Here is a 6121-nt window from a genome sequence, read left to right on the forward strand (position 1 = left end):
GGAACATGGCGTAATAGGTATGACATGCCACCACCTATTATTATCCACCCTTGGTTGATAGACAACCTAATTCAAACACAAATACAATCATTTTATTTTCCTTGCATTGAAGGTAACAAATATTTAAAAGTAAGTATGTTTAGATATGTGTACAGTACCTGTTCACATTGTTGCAGTAGTACTAGTGTGTCCTTCTTGCTTTGCCAAAACTTTGTGGAGTCAATAGTTACAAAGCCACTTGCATGGCGTCTGATTGTTGCATTAGGGCCTCTTTCCACCACATCCTTAAACCATTAAAAATACACAAAGAAGTGTCGAAAGTCAAGTTTAATAATATCTTGGATTATGCCACAATAAGCCATTCGCTCCCTCAAAGCTAGCAATGATGCCGTAATCTTCTGTATTTCTCTGATCATCAATCCGTTGTGTCCAAAAATGCTTGCCCTCACACCATATAGCATTGAACATAGTACATTACACAAAGACAAACTCAATTGAATAAGCAATCTAAATTGTTGAAAGCTCCTAACTTATGCATAACATTCTATATACCGACCTTTTGCATGCATCCTCTAGCATTCTCCCATTCTTTCATTGTGATATGCATCCCCTCGTCTCTCCCTACTCTTTCCATTTTGTTAAGTAGCCAATCCACATGAATATCCTTTAGAAGTGCTCTTAGATACTGAGGATATGGCACAGAGATCCGTGGTGTGTACGAAAGAGGGGGCCTTTCTCCTTGTCTTCAGAGCCTTTGCATCCTTGTATCTTGTCACCTATCTTTTCATCACATCACTATTAAGCATGCAATAGAGGTTGATATTATTAAGCAACTCCGTATCCATTACTTTGCTCTGTCCTTTCCCTTGAGGCACAATAGAGGTCATCCTTAGGTCTTCGTCATCTTTCCATAGTCGTGGGAGAGAGATATCCACATCGACAAGAAAATTAATAGTGTGAGTGATGGTAAGATAAGTGATAAGATACGAGGATGCAATGGCAAGAAGATAGGGAGAAAGGGCCCTTTTTTGTACACACCACGGAATCTCATGTGCCATACCCTCAGCTTCCAAGAGCACTTCCAAAGGATATTCATGTGGATTGGCTACTTAACAAAATGGAGACAGCAGAGAGAGATGAGGGGATGCATATCACAATGGAAGAATGGGAGTATGCTAGACGATGCATGAGCAAGGTCGATATATAGAATGTTATGCATAAGTTAGGAGCTTTCAACAATTATTGATTTTGTGATCTGTGGTGTAGTGTACTAAGTTTAATGCTATATGGTGTGAGGGTAAGCATTTTTGGACACAATGGATTGATGATAAGAGAAACATACAAGATTGTGGTGCTCGATGCTAGCTTTGAGGGAGCCAATGGAGCCATGGATGATTATTGTGGCATAATCCAATCAGTTATTATTAAGCTTGACTTTCGACGCTTCTTTGTGTATGTTTTGGATATCAAGTGGTCTAAGGACGTGGTGGAAAGAGGCACTAATGCAACAATCAGACGCCATGCAAGTGGCTTTGTAACTATTGACTCCATAAAGTTTTGGCAAAGCAAGAAGGACACACTAGTACTACCACAACAATGTGAACAGGTACTGTACACATATATAAAAATACTCACTTTTAAATATTTGATACCTTTGATGCAAGGAAAATAACATGATTGTATTTGTGTTTGAATTAGGTTCTCTATCAAAACCAATGGTGGATAATAGGTGACATGTTATACCTATTACACCATGTTCCAAATTGATGTATAGTACATTTACTAATATGGAGCATATGGAGGATGATCATGGCCATGGAGGTGATGATGATCATGATATGAGAGAGGAGGATGTTCATGAGATAGGAGATACAGATATTCAAAACATTACCCACGAGGACGAGCCTGCCATTAGTGATGCTGATTTCGATGAGGACATGAGTAGCACAAGTAGTAGTGGGCTGTTCAATGTATTTCTAGATCTCAACATTGCAGGTTTGTATTTTGAAGTAAATAGTTTGGCAAGGGTTGATCTCATTGCGGATGAGATCAATAGCCCACCATTGATATTGGCAAAACTATTTTACATATTGTCTCATTCTCCTCACCTCACTTAATTTTTGTATATGTGGATTTGCCAAAAAGCATTGATATTCTTATTACAATTATGTGCTTTGGTAATCATGGGCAATGTTTGGAACGCAGTGATGCACATTTATTAGCTTGCAGCAAAATATTACTCTCTGTATTCTCTATTGTGCATTTATAAAGGCGTCTAAATCTGCATCCTAAAGATAGTGCAGACGTGCTATTAGACGCATTAATAACCGCACTCATAGACGCGCTCGTATTTTCACTATTCTATATGTGCCTTTAGATGCGCCTGCTATTTTGCACATCTATCGGGAGCGTCTATATTTGCTTTGTCTTGTTGTGTTTGCACCCATCAAAAAAAAATTTTGTGTAATAAAGGTCGATATTTTTGTCGAAAAACGGCCTGTGCCTTGTAGTGTCCTGAGCCACGAAAAGAGCTCTTCCTATCAGTATTTTTCTCATAACTTTCTACTTGATGCTCTGATCTTGATGGAGTCTTGATGAAACTTATATTAGCGAGAAGCTCTATTCAAGGAACATCTTCTTATGTTTTTCAACTTTGGTATCAGATGTCAGAACAAAAAGCTATGTCTCTTTGTGTGTGACTTTCTTTTTTAGACAATTTTTACCCTTTTTCAATAAAATGCCCATAACTTTTCAATCGCTTTTTCCTTTCTTATGAAAATTATGTTAGAGTGAAACCCATTACAAGCTGCATCTTTACATGTGTTTGAATCTTTGATATCATGTGTCTAATCAAAGTTATAGGCCTCTGTGTCTGATGACAATTTGCATAGTGTTTTGAGCTACTTGTAAAGGTGTCTATGAAGTAGGTGCAATGTTTCCCCAAAACGTACCCATCTGACCCAATCAGTGCCTTCAGACTCCTTGATATATATCACTTTTTGTTATATTGAGCCGCAAGATCTTCTTTCAACAATGTATCACTCTCTCTTTGGCGCAGACCCCGGCTTGGGGAGATTATGGCCTCTGCTAATTCTTTTCTTCTCCCTATGCTAAAGTACAACATCACTTGGGATGTTATCATCTTAATTCTCACCTAAGGGAGGAAAGTGTGGTGTGGTCTCTTGGCATAAAAGCTTCTATTTAATTTTCCTTTGCCACCAATAAAGATCCTTGTCACTAAGTCTGAAAGAAGTAGGAAGCTAAGAAGTGCGTGAAGTATTATTACCCCCAACTTCACGTCACAATTGCACTGCCTCCCTTCTCCAAACCTCGCATATGACTTGCCATTACTTTGCCACCTTTGCCTCAAGCTCACAAGCTCACAACTCAACTTAACTTGCTAAGGATTCCTCTATGTTTTCACTTCGTAGTTGTCGCTTGTTGATATATATATATATATATATATATATATAGCTTGTTATTTATTTACTTGTACCAGGTTGTGCTCCTTTATCTTGTGGCACCAACTTTGGTCAACTCTTATGTAGCCTCTTATGGCTAGGGTCATTGCTTGGATACGTATATATATATATATATATATATATTCATCTCTTGACTTTTTGAAAATTTTCTAGATATTACTTTGTAAGCTTCTTTATCAAATTTTGTAATGCCTTGTTTTCCTCTATTTTCTAATCTATCTTTTATCTCTAACCAATTTTTTCTAGAACCTTTACTATGCATAATATATATTTAAGACCTTTATAGTTTTAAGGATTTTAATGCTTGTGCTATATGATTTCGATGCCTTTTTTCATGGTCCTTAATGTTTAATTAATTTATTCCTTAAATTTTTTTCATTCCTCTATTTAGTCCTCCTAAAGTTTTAGAAACTTGACTATTCTTTGGTCCTCCTTAATTTTTAGGTTCTCTCTAACCCTTATGTGTTTTCTCTCCCTCTTTCTATTTTCTATTTTTTCCTCTCTGTCCCTTTATATCTTCTTTGAAATCTCTTCATCTTTAATCACTTTATCCCTCTCTCTCCCTATATTCACCTTATTTAACACTTTTTTCTTTTTAAAAGTGAGCACGTGGATGACCCCCCTCACCTAACAGTATTTTCTTTATTTTCTTGTAGTTCCATATAAGTTTTCTTGTAATGGCCTTGTTACCCCTACACACACAATCACCCTCAACCCTCAACCCTCAAACATTTTATACTAACTCTATCCTTTGCCCAACCCAACCCCACACACACACACACACACACACACACACACACACACACACACACACACACACGCACGCACGTGCACAACAAGACAAAGCACCCATAGACATGCACATAGATGCATTTCCTTAACTAAATAAAACTTACGGGTGTGTCTGTTTATGGGTCTATAGGCTCGCGTCTATAGGCATGTCTATATAACAAATAGGCACGCCTATAGACATGCTTTTGGATGCTCTCTAGAAATTTTTAAAAAATAGAAAGACACATACATAGACATGCTTATAGATGCTCTATAGAATCTTTTTTTTTAATAAAAGCAGAATTTTGTGTGGTTGAACAAAATGTTGTGTATGCTACGTGGTTACAAGAATCCCATTTTCACATTGTGCAATTCAATTCTTATAGCCAACGGCATTTTAATTAGCACAATTCCAACCACATCTATAGCAGATGATTACAATTCCGAATAAAACATTACAACTCCAAAACATTTAGTTCACAAGGCATTCATTGATAGAATGTTGGACAAGGAAATTGAAAGCCAAAAAAATGAAAGGAGTGTATATTAATTCATAGCCCAAAAAGTGATTGTATGTACATATAGCACGAAGCCTAGTCACATCCTGTGGTTTCAAGTATTAAAAATAAGAGGAGTGTATATACATGAGAGGCATATTGAAGCCAATCCAATGCCTTCAAGTACAAAAAACACTAGCTAGCACTACTTCTACGACTAATCTAAGTTCTCTGCATCCTCGCTCCCTTCTTTGCTCCCTTCTTTGCTCCCTTCTTCCTCATCTTCTTCCTCCTGATCAGCCCTAGGCCCTATAAATGAGGGATAACATGTATCAATGTATGAAAGTCAAATCTTTATTTACAACATTGACATTATTTAATTACTTTTAAATACCTGGGGGGCGCTCCAGTAGCTCACATATACTGCTCCTCAGTAATCAACCCATCATCATAGAAGTGCCTCCATGTATCTCCTCTGTGATGGTGGTGGTGGTAGGATGTCTCAACAGGAGTTGGGTACCTACCCACGATATCAAGCTGGAAGATGACACAATTTGCAGAGGGGTTATATAACTCCCAAAAGATGGCATCCCGAAGATCAAGTGAGGCTGAAGAGCTTCCTAGCCAGATGATTAATTGAAGAAAAGAAAAGAAGAAGATTACCATCGAGCATGCCCTCTTTCCATCATGCAAAAGAAAAAATAGAGTGACAGCCTGACATTGAGTAAGCATTTGCAGACTCCTACATTCTTTGAATTAGAGTGACATAAGTTTGTATCTACTTACTCAATGTCAGGCTGTTGAAGCTTCATGTGGGGAAAAAGAGAGAAGGAAAGAGAGAAGAAAAGAGAGGAGAAGAGAAGAGAAAAAAGAGAGAAAAAGAGAGGAGAAAAAGGAGAAAAGAGAGGAGAAAAAAGAGAGAAAAAGAGAGGAGATAAGAGAGAAAAAGAGAAAAAGTGAGGATAAAAGAGAGAAAAAGAGAAGGAAAGAGAGGAGAAAAGAGAGGAAAATTGAGGAAAAGAGAGGAGAAAAAAGGGAGAAAAAGAGGAGATAAGAGAGAAAAAGAGAGGAAAAGACAAAAAGAGAGGATAAAAGAGAAAGAAAAAGAGATAAAAAGTGAGGATAAAAGAGAGAAAAAGAGAGAAGGAAAGAGAGGAGAAAAAAGAGAGAAAAAGAGAGCAGATAAGAGAGAAAAAGAGAGGAGAAAAGAGAGGAAAAGAGACGAAAAGAGAGGATAAAAGAGAGAGGGAAAAAGAGAGAAAAAGTGACGATAAAAGAGAGAAAAAGAGAGAAGGAAAGAGAGAAGAAAAGAGAGGAGAAAAAAGAGAGAAAAAGAGAGGAGATAAGAGACAAAAAGAGAGAAAGAAAGAG

This window comes from Dipteris shenzhenensis, chromosome 1, assembly GCF_047967505.1.
Source record: "Dipteris shenzhenensis isolate YYH24624 ecotype China chromosome 1, Dip_SZ_1.0, whole genome shotgun sequence".
Taxonomy (NCBI): domain Eukaryota; kingdom Viridiplantae; phylum Streptophyta; class Polypodiopsida; order Gleicheniales; family Dipteridaceae; genus Dipteris; species Dipteris shenzhenensis.